Source organism: Salmo trutta, chromosome 12, assembly GCF_901001165.1.
Source record: "Salmo trutta chromosome 12, fSalTru1.1, whole genome shotgun sequence".
Lineage (NCBI taxonomy): Eukaryota > Metazoa > Chordata > Actinopteri > Salmoniformes > Salmonidae > Salmo > Salmo trutta.
In genome coordinates, this window is record NC_042968.1 from 74731491 (window position 1) to 74746825 (window position 15335).

Genomic DNA, 15335 nt, shown 5'->3' on the forward strand with positions numbered 1-15335 from the left:
ATTAAATCTAGAATCAGCTTCCTATTTCACAACGAAGCATCCTTCACTCATGCTGCCAAACATACCCTAGTAAAACTGACTATTCTACTGATCCTTGACTTCAGCGATGTCATTTACAAAATACTACCCACCACTGCGACCTGTATGCTCTTTTCCGCTGGCCCTTGCTTCATATTCGTCGCCAAACCCACTGGCTCCAGGTCATCTATAAGTCTTTGCTAGGTAAAGTCCCACCTTATCTCACCTCACTGGTCACCATAGCAGCACCCACCCGTAGCACACGCTCCAGCAGGTATATTTCACTGGTCACCCCCAAAGCCAACTCCTCGTTTGGCTGCCTTTCCTTCCAGTTCTCTGCTGCCAATGACTGGAACGAATTGCAAAAATCACTGAACCTGGAGACTCATATCTCCCTCACTAACTTTAAGCATCAGCTGTCAGAGCAGCTTACAGATCATTGCACCTGTACAAAGCCATCTGTAAATAACCCACCCATCTACCTCATCCCCATATATACACTGCTCAAAAAAATAAAGGGAACACTAAAATAACACATCCTAGATCTGAATGAAAGAAATAATCGTATTAAATACTTTTTTCTTTACATAGTTGAATGTGCTGACAACAAAATCACACAAAAATAATCAATGGAAATCCAATTTATCAACCCATGGAGGTCTAGATTTGGAGTCACACTCAAAATTAAAGTGGAAAACCACACTACAGCCTGATCCAACTTTGATGTAATATCCTTAAAACAAGTCAAAATGAGGCTCAGTAGTGTGTGTGGCCTCCACGTGCCTGTATGACCTCCCTACAACGCCTGGGCATGCTCCTGATGAGGTGGCAGATGGTCTCCTGAGGGATCTCCTCCCAGACCTGGACTAAAGCATCCGCCAACTCCTGGACAGTCTGTGGTGCAATGTGGCGTTGGTGGATGGAGCGAGACATGATGTACCAGATGTTCTCGATTGGATTCAGGTCTGGGGAACGGGCGCGCCAGTCCATAGCATCAATGCCTTCCTCTTGCAGGAACTGCTGACACACTCCAGCCACATGAGGTCTAGCATTGTCTTGCATTAGGAGGAACCCAGGGCCAACCGCACCAGCATATGCTCTCACAAGGGGTCTGAGGATCTCATCTCGGTACCTAATGGCAGTCAGGCTACCTCTGGCGAGCACATGGAGGGCTGTGCGGCCCCCCAAAGAAATGCCACCCCACACCATGACTGACCCGCCGCCAAACCGGTCATGCTGGAGGATGTTGCAGGCAGCAGAACGTTCTCCACGGCGTCTCCAGACTGTCACGTCTGTCACATGTGCTCAGTGTGAACCTGCTTTCATCTGTGAAGAGCACAGGGCCCCAGTGGCGAATTTGCCAATCTTGGTGTTCTCTGGCAAATGCCAAACGTCCTGCACGGTGTTGGGCTGTAAGCACAACCCCCACCAGTGGACGTCGGGCCCTCATACCACCCTCATGGAGTCTGTTTCTGACCGTTTGAGCAGACACATGCACATTTGTGGCCTGCCGGAGGTCATTTTGCAGGGCTCTGGCAGTGCTCCTCCTGCTCCTCCTTGCACAAAGGCGGAGGTAGCGGTCCTGCTGCTGGGTTGTTGCCCTCCTACGGCCTCCTCCACGTCTCCTGATGTACTGGCCTGTCTTCTGGTAGAGCCTCCATACTCTGTACACTACGCTGACAGACACAGCAAATCTTCTTGCCACAGCTCGCATTGATGTGCCATCCTGGATGAGCTGCACTACCTGAGCCACTTGTGTGGGTTGTAGACTCCGTCTCATGCTACCACTAGAGTGAAAGCACCGCCAGCATTCAAAAGTGACTAAAACATCAGCCAGGAAGCATAGGAACTGAGAAGTGGTCTGTGGTTACCACCTGCAGAACCACTCCTTTATTGGGGGTGTCTTGCTAATTGCCTATAATTTCCACCTGTTGTCTATTCCATTTGCACAACAGCATGTGAAATTTATTGTCAATCAGTGTTGCTTCCTAAGTGGACAGTTTGATTTCACAGAAGTGTGATTGATTTGGAGTTACATTGTGTTGTTTAAGTGTTCCCTTTATTTTTTTGAGCAGTATATTTTTTTTGCTTCTTTGCACCCCAGTATCTCTACTTGCACATTCATCTTCTGCACATCTATCACTCCAGTGTTTAATTGCTAATTTGGAATTGTTTCGCCACTATGGCCTATTTATTGCCTTACCTCCCTAATCTTCCTTAATTTGCACACACTGTATATGGACATTTCTATTGTGTTATTGACTGTACGTTTGTTTATTCCATGAGTAACTCTGTGTTGTTTGTGTCGCACTGCTTTGCTTTATCTTGGCCAGGTCGCAGTTGTAAATTGGAACTTGTGCTCAACTGGCCTATCTGGTTAAATAAAGGTGAAATAAATAAATACAAAAATAAAACTTGAACTCTGTGAAGCATTTATTTGGTTTCTAATCTGAGGTGCAGTTAACTCTAATGAATTTATCCTCTGCAGCAGAGGTAACACTGAGTCTTCTTTTCCTGTGGCGGTCCTCGTGAGAGCCAGTTTCATCATAGCCCTTGATAGTTTTTGCGACTGCACTTCAAGAAACTTTCAAAGTTCTTTACATTTTCCTCATTGACTGACCTTCATGTCTTAAAGTAATGATGGACCAGTCATTTTTCTTTGCTTATTTGAGCTGTTCTTGCCATAATATGGACTTGGTCTTTTACCAAATAAGGCTATCTTCTGTATACCACTCCTACCTTGTCACATCATAACTGATTGGCTGAAACGCATTAACAAGGAAATAAATTCCACAAATTTGTCACGTCCTGACCATGTTAAGCTGTTATTTTCTATGGTAGAGTAGGTCAGGGCGTGACAGGGGGGTTTATTCTATGTGTTATTTTTCTATGCTGTTAGGTTCTAGTTTTTGTATTTCTATGTTGGTTTGTTTGGGATGATCTCCAATTAGAGGCAGCTGGTCCTCATTGTCTCTATTTGGAGATCATACTTAAGTAGGGGTTTTTCTACCTGGATTTTGTGGGTGATTATTTTTGAGTAGTGTTTGTTTCTCCTCTGCGTCACGGTTTGTTGTTTTGTCTATTCAGTTTATTTATGTATTGCATAGTTTCACAGAGTAAATAAAATGTGGAACGACACACACGCTGCACTTTGGCCCGCTCCTTTCGACAACCGTGACAAAATTAACTTTTAAAAAGGCACACCTGTTAATTGAAATGCATTCCAGTTGACTACCTCATGAAGCTGGTTGAGAGAATGCCAAGAGTGTGCAAAGCTGTCATCAAGGCAAAGGGTGGCTACTTTGCCTTAACTTTTTTGGTTACTACATGATTCCATATGTGTTACTTCATAGTTTTGATGTCTTCACTATTATTCTACAATGTAGAAAATAGTAAAAATAAAGAAAAACCCTTGAAAGAGTAGGTGTGTCCAAACCTTTGACTGGTACTGTACGAGTGGGGTACAGAAATGAGGTTATCATTCAAAAATCATGTTAAACACTATTACTGCACACATAGTCAATTAAATGTATTTGTCGTCAAACATTTTTACTCCTGAACTTATTTAGGCTTGCCATAACAAAGGTTTTGATTACTTATTGACTCAAGACATTTCTGATAAATTTTTCGATTTTCGATTTACTTTTTATTAATTTGTACAAATTCCATGAAAACACACAATTACAGTGTAATAGAATGGGAAACTAAAAAATAGTCACTGACAACCAAAACAAAACCGGCGGGGTTTTGGGAGGGGTTCTGAAAGACACTCATGGGGATGTCCATTGAAAGCTGACTGGCAACAACAACTGGAACCTAAAAGACATCCACCATGAGCACCCAGTAAATTTGCTCAAAAGGAGGCAAGCAAAAGAAAAACCCACACAAAACTTAAAGACAGGAAGCAAACCAAGAAGATGGAGCAAAACAAAATCAGGCGAAACAGAAAGGAATGTTTTTCTAGAAATCAAATAGGGAGCACCAACTAAAAGTGTTGACCCTCCACATCTCTCAAGACAACTGGAGCACTGAGCCAGCACAGGTGAAAGACCATCCCACTAACGAGATGGCAACCAGCCCTGGTGTAACACATACTGACTAACGAGGTGACACCAATCGGTGTGCCCTACGTGCTAACGACCTATATGCACTAAAGTCCAACCTCAAAACATAAATGAAAAAGCCAAACCCGGTAACAGTGTGAAAACTTTCTGAAGGCACTGTATGTAGGCACCTGATCTGATCCATAAAGGAGACTACGCATCTACCACCCCACTACCGCTAGCAGATTAGGGGGGGGGAGCAATGTAGCATATGTACCCAATGAATATATAGCACAGCTTTGCATTTCACCCCATCTGAAAATCGAATAGATTTCACTGTTTCGGAGTTTTTAGTGAGCTTCTTTTTCCTTCCACTTTGGCCATGCAGTGTGCCTTGCAAAAGTGATTCCTCGTTATGGAATTATCAACTTTGCACATGTTGCTCAGTTGGTAGAGCATGGCGCCAGGGTCGTGGGTTTGATTCCCATGGGGGACCAGTATGAATAAAGTATTAAAATGTATGCACTCACTACTGTAAATCGTTCTGGATAAGAGTGTCTGCTAAATTACTAAAATGTATGACGAAATACACTGATTGTTTGAAGCAAAACTCTTGCTGATGGTGAACCTGAACAATCCAAATAAAATCAGCAGATATAGCCAGATGAGAGTTGTGTCTCCGGTAGCTTACTTTTAAACCGGTGAAAGTTTTAAAACACAATTTTCTACAGTGCATAGATAACAACCTAGTAAATTACTCCAGCAGGTATATTTCACTGATCATCCCCAAAGCCAACACCTCTTTGGCTGCCTTTCCTTCAGTTCTCCACTGCCAATGACTGGAATGAATGGCAAAAATCACTGAAGTTGGAGACATATATCTCCCTCACTAACTTTAAGCGTCAGCTGTCAGAGTAGCTTACCGATCACTGCAGCTGTACACAGTCCATCTGAAATAGCCCATCCAACCAACTACCTACCTCATCCCCATATTTGTTTTTGTTTTTCTGCTCTTTTGCACACCGGTATTTCTACATGCACATCCTCATCTGCACATATATCACTCCAGTGTAAATTGCTAAATTGTAATTACTTTGCCACTATTAGACTGTTTCTTGCCTTACCTCCTTACTCCATTTGCACACACTGTATATAGATTTTTCTATTGTTATTGACTGTATGTTTGTTTATCCCATGTGTAACTCTGTGTTGTTTGTGTCGCACTGCTTTGCTTTATCTTGGCCAGGTCGCAGTTGTAAATGAGAACTTGTTCTCAACTGGCCTACCTGGATAAATAAAGGTGAAATAAAAAAATAAACATAGGTTGTCACTCAACTAATAATCCCTAATTTCGCGCAAGCCATTTTAGCATTTTAATGCTGAAGGTGCTGTGCAGATATGCAAGATCAGGAATAGGCCACCTACCTCGCAGTTTGACTAGTCACTAAGCTACTGATATTCCCTAGGGTTGTTCGGCATGCAAAATGGCTTGTAGATCAATGACTGTCAACACAGTTACATGCTTAGCTCGTCCCTGAAGGAGAAGATGCATCAGTTGTCCAAAAATATGAGGTATTTTCGGGAAGGTAGAAAGAAAGTAATATGAGCAACAACAAAAAATTTATATCTGCATTTCGTAAGGTTTGAATATATTTTCAGGCCGTTGTATGCTACATTTGGATTGGTTTGGGGTCTGTGGACCGATGAAGTCATATCTTTAACATTTGAACTAGGACCGATGGTTATTGGTGAATTGTTACATCCCTACTATACCGTATATCTATAGCATTTACCTCATTGCTGTGTACAAACAAAATGTTTGACCACAGAGAGAACTAAACTGATAGGAGAAGGCCATTAAGAATCCTAGGGTTCAGAAATAGGGGTTTATTCAAAGTTCACAACAACATTTGCCAGATAAAGACCTTAGGAACCCAGTGTGGGAAGGATGTAGCAAGCCCTCCCCTAGGATAAAGTGTTTCATGTCCATCCCCAGGCCAGTGCAGGTTGCTGGTGTGTTTGGCAACTGTGTTTGTCTCTCTGTAGGACTTGGCTGTTGGCCTGCAGCTGGTCTCAGAGCCAGGTGTTGTTTTATTTACCTCTAAGCAAAAGTGACCTTTACGAGCCCAGCCTCATAGGATCTGTCTGTCTTCTCCCTCTCTTCTCTCCAATTCCCCCCAGTGAAGGGCAAGACTGAGTCACATCAACAGCATTCATTTAACAACTGTCAGAAAAACCTTCCACAGTCACAACACTTCTATTTTGTATACCCAAACAGTGACCTCTATGGTTTCATCGATCCATCGATATCATCTAAAAACGCTTTCCTGAGGGGTTTCTCTCAGCTCCCAGCATCACCCTCAGGCCAATTGTTTATATGTAAATATACTCAAACATGTCAAGGCTGCATTTGTTATTTATGCATAATGAGTACTTGAAGCAAACATCCCCTTCTCCTCAGTAGATGTTGTATGGTTGAGTAGAGGGAGGAGAGAGAGAGGGGGAGAGAGAGAGGGGAGAGGGGGGGAGAGGGGGAGAGAGAGAGGGGAGGGAGGGAGAGAGAGAGAGAGACGGAGAGGGAGAGGGAGGGAGAGAGAGGGGAGAGAGGGAGAGAGAGAGAGAGAGACGGAGAGGGAGAGGGAGGGAGAGAGAGAGGGGAGAGAGAGGGAGAGAGAGACCGAGAGGGAGAGGGAGGGAGAGAGAGAGAGAGAGAGAGGGAGAGAGAGAGAGAGACAGAGAGGGAGGGAGAGAGAGAGGGGAGAGAGGGAGAGGGAGGGAGAGAGAGAGAGGGAGAGGGAGGTGAAGAGAGACACGCAGAGGGAGAGGGAGGGGAAGAGAGAGACAGAGAGGGAGAGGGGGGAGAGAGAAAGAGAGACGGAGATGGAGAGGGAGGGAGAGAGAGGGAGAGGGAGGGAGAGAGACGGAGAGGGAGAGGAAGGGAGAGAGAAAGACGGAGAGGGAGGGAGAGAGAGAGACGGAGAAGGAGAGGGAGGGAGAGAGACAGAGGGAGGGAGAGAGAGAGAGAGAGAGACGGAGAGGGAGGGAGAGAGAGAGAGAGACGGAGAGGAGGGAGAGAGAGAGAGAGAGAGAGAGAGACGGAGAGGGAGGGAGAGAGAGAGAGAGAGACGGAGAGGGAGAGGGAGGGAGAGAGAGAGACGGAGAGGGAGGGAGAGAGGGAGAGGGAGGGAGAGAGTGAGACGGAGAGACGGAGAGGGAGAGGGAGGGAGAGAGAGAGAGAGACGGAGAGGGAGGGAGAGAGAGAGAGAGACGGAGAGGGAGGAAGAGAGAGAGAGAGAGAGATGGAGAGGGAGAGGGAGGGAGAGAGAGAGAGAGAGAGACGGAGAGGGAGGGAGAGGACACAAACAGTATAGGGGTGGGGGGATACACAGCTCTACACAGTGCTACACAACGTAGAAAGACTTGTCTGCCTGTAGCCCAATATTAGACCTCTGATGAGTTTTTCCTTAATTAATAAGACAAGGTCTAAGGGCGACTGCGTTTAAGATAACTCATGGTCCAATGACCGTACCTGCTAGCAGCATGTGTCCTTTGTCCGATGCCACATGCATAATCGGTAGACGGTTCTGATTGGAAAATTGCTGTTTGCATTACCGAGCAGTGAACAAGAAACTACTGAATCCAGTTTGATTCTATCCCCCCTCACCAAATCAAAATCTAATATGGATGCCAATTTTATGTGCTGTAGTTTATGAAGGTTCAATAAGGGAGGCTGGTCTGAATGCTTGCTTAACGTCATCCAGTGTGCATAACACAATTCAATCGTATTATACGGGCATAGTGGGAATGAAAACAAACATATCATCATCAACATAGTGTCTTGTTTCTTTTCCTCTTTCCCATTAGCCATGTGCAGAATGTCATTCACCTATTTACCTTATAGCCTATAAGCACGGCACAATAATACACATTTTGCACGCTTGCTGTTTAACCTATGGGCTCACTCTTTCAATGATCACCTTCCTCTCACCTTCCTCTCCTCTCACCTTCCTCTCTTCCTCTCACCAATGGATGTAAATCTTGTGATGTATTTACAGCATATGTCAACTTACCCTTGTTCTCTCACTTGCGGTTTTTCAGCAACAGTTAGACAACCATTCACTTCTCTGCCACCACCAGCTAGAATAACCCTAAGGCCTGTCATTGGAAGGGCGTCCGGATGTAGCTCCGGACGCGGGACACATGCTGCTAGTAGGTACAGTCATTGGACCATGAGTTATCTTGAACGTAGTTGCTATGGGATTTCCTTAGACCTTGTCTTATTAATTCATTAAATCATTAATCAGAGGTCTAATATTGGGCTATAGACTGCCTTCAGTCACTAGTTCTAGTTACTTACATTAGTACTGTATGAGTCCATTGTAAAGTGAATTTGAATGTGATAGAGTTGCTACGGCAACATCAAGTGTCCTTGAGTACCTAAAGTTTCCCGAAGGCACAATCTGTAAGATGGTCAGTTATTTACATTTCTGAAATAATACCCCTTGATTTTGAAGAATATAAGATTAGTAGTCTTACCTTATCGTAGCGATGTTATCTTAACATATTTTTAAAGAGGGGTCATTAAAAATGGAACTATCCAAAGCCTTCATTTGAGACCCTTACTTTTAATTTAGTTCTTGCTAGCACACATAAAGGACACACACACACACACACACACACACCAGCAGTCTGCTGTTTGAAAGGTTGTCCTCCAGAGTTTTCTATTCATCCAACTCCTCTGTTGTGTAATGACATGGTCACATTGCCTATTTGTTCTATCACAACATCAGAGATGCATCGACGGCAACCTTATTCTATCCAGAGAGGGGGAAAATCCATACCTAGACGATATCAGATGTCCTCCTATCAGTCATCTAAGTACACCCTAACAAATAGATGTAGATGCTACAATGGAAGGTGAGGGTGGGGTGTGTGTGTGTGTTGGGGGAGAGGGGGGGGGGGGAGATATACAGTGGCAAGAAAAAGTATGTGAACCCTTTGGAAACACCTGGATTTCTGCATAAATTGGTCATAACATTTGATCTGATCTTCATCTAGATCACAACAATAGACAGACACAGTCTGCTTAAACTAATAACACACAAACAATTATATATATTATACGTTTTCATGTCTTTATTGAACACACCATGTAAACATTCACAGTGCAGGGTGGAAAAGTATGTGAACCCTTGAATTTAATAACAGGTTGACCCTCCTTTGGCAGCAATAACCTCAACCAAATGTTTTCTGTAGTTGCGGATTAGACCTGCACAACGGCCAGAAGGAATTTTGGGCCATTCCTCTTTACAAAACTATTTCAGTTCAGCAATATTCTTGGAATGTCTGGTGTGAACCGCTCTCTTGAGGTCATGCCACAGCATCTCAATCGGGTTGAGGTCAGGACTCTGACTGGGCCACTCCAGAAGGCGTATTTTCTTCTGTTGAAGCCATTCTGTTGTTGATTTACTTCTGTGTTTTGGGTCGTTGTCCTGTTGCATCACCCAACTTCTGTTGAGCTTCAACTGGCAGACAGATAGCCTAACATTCTCCTGCAAAATGTCTTGATAAACTTGGGAATTCATTTTTCCGTCGATGATAGCAAGCTGTCCAGGCCCTGAGGCAGCAAAGCAGCTCCAAATCATGATGCTCCCTCCACCATACATTACAGTTGGGATGAGGTTTTGATGTTGGTCTGCTGTGCCTTTTTTTCTCCACACATAGTGTTGTGTGTTCCTTCCAAACAACTCAACTGTAGTTTCATCTGTCCACAGAATATTTTGCCAGTAGCGCTGTGGAACATCCAGGTGCACTTTTGCAAACTTCAGACGTGCAGCAATGTTTTTTTTGGACAGCAGTGGCTCCTTCCATGATGTCCTCCCATGAACACCATTCCTGTTTAGTGTTTTACATATCGTAGACTCGTCAACAGAGATGTTAGCATGTTCCAGAGATTTCTGTAAGTCTTTAGCTGACACTCTAGGATTCTTGTAAACCTCATTGAGCATTCTGTGCTGTGCTCTTGTCATCTTTGCAGGACGGCCACTCCTAGGGAGAGTAGCAACAGTGCTGAACTTCTCCATTTATAGACCATTTGTCTTACCATGGACTGATGAACATCAAGGCTTTTAGATATACTTTTGTAACTCTTTCCAGCTTTATGCAAGTCAACCATTCTTAATCTTAGGTCTTCTGAGATCTCTTTTGTTCGAGGCATGGTTCACGTCAAGCAATGCTTCTTGTGAATAACAAACTCAAATTTTGTGAGTGTTTTTTATAGGACAAGGCATCTCTAACCAACATCTCCAATCTCATCTCATTGATTGGACTACAGGTTTGCTGACTCCTGACTCCAATTAGCTTTCGGAGAAGTCATTAGCCTAGGGGTTCACATACTTTTCCAACCTACACTGTGAATGTTTAAATGATGTATTCAATATAGACAAGAAAAATACAATAATTTGTGTGTTATTGGTTTAAGCACCCTGTGTTTGTCTATTGTTGTGACTTAGATGAAGATCACATCAAATTTGATGACCAATTTATGAAGAAATCCAGGTTCTTTTTCTTGCCACTGTATAATGAATAAACCCAATCAAAAACCACTTCAGTTTTTGTATTCAGATGAGCGCTTCAGACTAATCAGATGTCTCAAATGTAGCTCTGTCGCAACAATACATCTTTTCATTTAGTAAACACTGTGTTATTCATCACATTACGGCAAATGTGCTTTGATGTTTTGCAATAGCAAAACATTTACTTTTTTAACTTCTCCACTCATTGTAGGTTGTATTGCATTCCAGCCTCAGTTGCTCTGTGCTTTATTAATTTCCCAAAACCTTGGCACTGACTATTTGGAGGAGATGAGAGCTTACTTCAATTCAGTTTTAGCATTATTGCTCTTAAAAGCTTTTAACTCCAACCTCCATAGACAACTCCTAATGACTGTGTTTGTACTTATTATTGCCACTGTTGCCACCAGGCCATTAAATGCCATGTATTTCAGCCCCATAGGCAGTCAGCACAGTTAGTTAGTTAGCTTTACCATCCTCACTGACGGTATGGAGGGTAATTAAGATGTAAAATGTTTCAAAGGGAAGAGATTGTTCTCTATTATTATGTGAGTACGTGACCGTTACCAATGACAATCCTTCTGCTCAAACCGTACTGCAGTAAAATGATAGTGTGTTAAGTGGAATGGGAGGATGGCTTTGTACAACTATGTAAGGTAATTCCTTCTCTTTCTCTTTCCAAAAAAATGTATTGTCTTTCCCTCATGCTTTCTCTCTCTGTCTCTCACACACACGCAGACGCAGGCATTCAAGTACTCACGCACACACACAAGGCTACTGAACTGAAGTGCTGAGGTCAGGAATATAATCAAATCAGACTGCCTGTCTAAATATAGCCAGGCGCAAGACAGGTTGTGATAACATGACAGAGTAAATAGGCTGGAAACATGGTAAGAGTTAGGCCTGCAGAACAGAGCACAGAACAGCATGCGTTTCAGTCCTGTCTTAACTACAGCCTCATTCATGTATTATTCATGGTGATCTGTAAGGATGGGCTGAACACAGACAATGTTCTGGTGTGTTTCACTAGTGTCTCACTTGCTTGTCAGAAGGAGACATTAGGGTGTTAACTTTGGCATTCATACTTATTTCAGTTATAACTACTCTTCTGTTTTAGTCAATGGGTTCTTGTTTAATAACTGGCAGTCCCTGAGAGAAAAGATAAGTTTACAGCAATTTTGTATTTTATTTCATAGATTCTATTCAGTCATAAGTGACTTTGAAATTCATTTAAACCTTACATTTGAATAGCAAGTGGAGCTGGAGCCTGCTGCCAAACCCCACCTCCTAATTTGGGCATTTTACTGACTGTGAACATCGTATTTACAGCGCTTTGCTCTTTATAACGTGTAAATCGAAGCAGCTGTTGCTATCCCGAGGTGATAAAGAACTCTAATCTTCACCGCTGTGTGAGTGCTTTCACACTTCAAGTGTTAGAATTCATGAGAGCTCACGTTTCTGAAATGGCATGTACTGTATGTCATGCGTGTGTGGTAAAAAAACAAACAATTGAGCTGATGAATAGCACAAATTAATTGACATGACATGTATTTTAAAGGCTCTACTAATCCAACAATGGGTTCTGGGAAAGGGAAAGAGAATTTCTGTAAGCCTAGGTCTTCTTATTAGCCAAACCAATCAGTCTCTCTCACACACTTCACATCTCACTTATACACTCAAGCACCTGTTTTTAAGGAGAATTTGCAGAGATTGTCCTGGAATGGAATCAATGGGTAATGAAGTCCCTCTCCTGAAGTACTCTCACTAGAAACTCTATGACCTCTGACTTTACTGAGAGTTCCTGGTGCTGAACGTTCCATTGGGGATTTTCTTATGTCACTGTGTTAAACCATTTGCTTGAGTGAAGTGATAGATTCACCCTTTTGGTAGTTGATTTCCTCTTGGGTCAATAGTGTGAGAATGAACGTGTTAGCCCTTAACACACCATTTATTTTCCACAGTCACCATAGTGTGTGAAATGTAACACTTGAACATCTGCCAAGTTCTCCCATATTTGTGATTTTAGCAATGCTCAATTGAGGGGGGAAAAAAATCCACCTTATGTGCAGGGTTAGGAATTTCTCTCTATTTGGTAATTCACTGGAGCTTGTTGCGGCAATATGAGTAGTGATAGAGGATAGATCTGCTGGTGAGGCCATCTTTTGTTTATTTCCCCATTATCCTCCTGCTGCAAGGCACGGCCCTGCCCATGGGGAATCATCTGCACAGGCTGGCTTGGCATTCTTCCCACCACACCCTCCAGTCCTCACTTCATTAACAAGAAATAGAACAACCTGTGTAGGTTCTTCCATTCAGGAAGCGTGTAACGTGGTGGATTTACACTATCTATTCCCGTAGCCAATACTACACCTTGAATGAATGAATGCAACCAACAAACATTTCTACCTTGGGCACGCCCTTAATTACAACGAGGCACACCTGGGAACCAAACAGACCAAGAGGATGTGTTCAAGACAGTGCAACAGTTCCACCCTTTTACAAATGCCTAGCTTCACTCTAGTCTATGATAGACATGGCTGTCTTGAACATGCCAAATATGTTCCACAGGGAGAGTTAAAGACGTTTGTGTAATATTAGCCGAATATACATAGAGGTTGTTAAAAACTGAGGTAACATTAATGAGGTGGGTATATTACAGTAAACACCATGGGTCCGTTTCTCAGACACAGATTAAGCTTAGTCTTGGACTACAAAACACCATTAATAATGCTTTCTATACTGCTTTATAGTCCTGGACAAGGCGTAATCTGTGTCTGGAAAGAGCCCATACAAGTTTATATTGTCTTTCTACAGGAGTTCAAGATCGCTGCAAAAAAAAAGAATTTAACAAAGGGTATGAAATCAACAAGCACTTTATACGGGGTGGCAGGTAGCCTAGTGGTTAGAGCGTTGGACTAGTAACCGAAAGGTTGCAAGATTAAATCCCCAAGCTGACAAGGTAAAAAGCTGTTGTTCTACCCCTGAACAAGGCAGTTACCCCACTGTTCCTAGGCCGTCATTAAAAATAAGAATTTGTTCTTAACTGACTTGCCTAGTTAAATAAAGTTCAAAAATATGGAATGGATAAAAATCCATCAAATATAGTGGAGTAATATGTCAGCTAACAATAGTCCCTTGATAAAGGTGACAAAATACAGTGGAATAACATGTAAGCTAAGACCTTCTGTTGCCTTTGTGATTAATCATGCCATTTTGATAGATCTCAGAGTTCTGTTTGTCAACGTTAAAGGGGTCTTAGGGGGAGTGCAAAAGTAATTTTTATCATTGCTGCTGGCACCTTGTGCGCTTAATGAAGAATTTCTTCCCTTTTTAAATCCCTCTTCCAGGGGTTTATTCTCCCCTCTGTCTCATAATTAAGTCAGTATACGAGCCATAAAGACTGAACTCTCAAGAAATAAATCCTGAGAATTCAACGCCATCTGTTCCTCCAGTCTTCTTCTCCACTGCATCCTTCCAACAACACACCTCTTTATCTCCACAAAAAACACACACAAGCATGCATGCTGTACACACATGTGGACCACACTCACAAGCATGAATGACTCATGGATGCACACACCCCTGCAGCCTTGAACAGTGTGGGATGCTCAGCCAAAGGACTACACTCATTAGTATTATGAGCCACTAACAACTCTCTCTCTCTATTCCCCCTCTTTCTCTCTGCAGACAGCCCGGCAGCTGAAATGGACCAGAAAGGAAAAGCAAGGTGTGAATGAATGGGCTGTCTCATGCGTAATTGGGAGCATTAATTGATTCATTATTTTGTGCATGCAAGTGTTAGAATTAGTGGTTCCCGCTGAGGGGGAGGACTCAGAGCAAATGCAGCGTTTTGCACATTCTTGTCTCTCTAAATGGGCCGCTGTTGTCGGGGCACTGTGAACACACATTGCCAAATGTGATGTTATCATTCCAACCAAAGTTCTCATAAATTCCACCCACTTGTTTCATAAAATCCCAATTCAACTTAATGTAAGATTAATATGCACTTTTCTCTCATTGTATGTGTTAGTTTGAAACTCACACAGAGCCCCTGAGGAGTTTAGGAGTTTAGTGGATGATGAAATGGGTTGAGTGGGAGTTCCTGTAGTAGGTTATAGCAATGACGAGAGGGATCCAGTTGATTAGCAAAACAGAATAACCCTGGGCAGTTCAGTCCAGTGTGATGGCGATGGCACAGAGCAGTGCTGTATTTCTCTCTAGGCTCCTGGGGCCTCATTTATAAACGTTGCATACTCCAGTTCACGCAAAAGTTTGCATTTAGAAAAACTGAACTTGACTTGAATGTGCTTATCCTCCTGCAAAAACTTTAGACCATGTGTAGGCCGATGCACAGTTTCGAGGGGTTGAAGTATTTTGTTGCAAGAAGGCAAAAGTATCTATAGTTGTCACAATCTTCTTCGTCAGATGATAAAGAAAAATCATTGTCGGACCAAAACGCAGCAGGGTTATGTGCACTCATCTTCTTTTTTATTTAGTTGGCAATAAATAAAGGAGAACCAAAAATAAACACGTAGACAAAAAGAAACAACGAATCATAACAGTCCTGTAAGGCTTGAAGCTATACACAGAAACAATCTCCCACAAAACACTAATATAAACACATACCTATATATAGGACCCTCAATCAGAGGCAACTAAAAACACCTGCCTCCAATTGAGAGTCCAACACAATATTACCTAG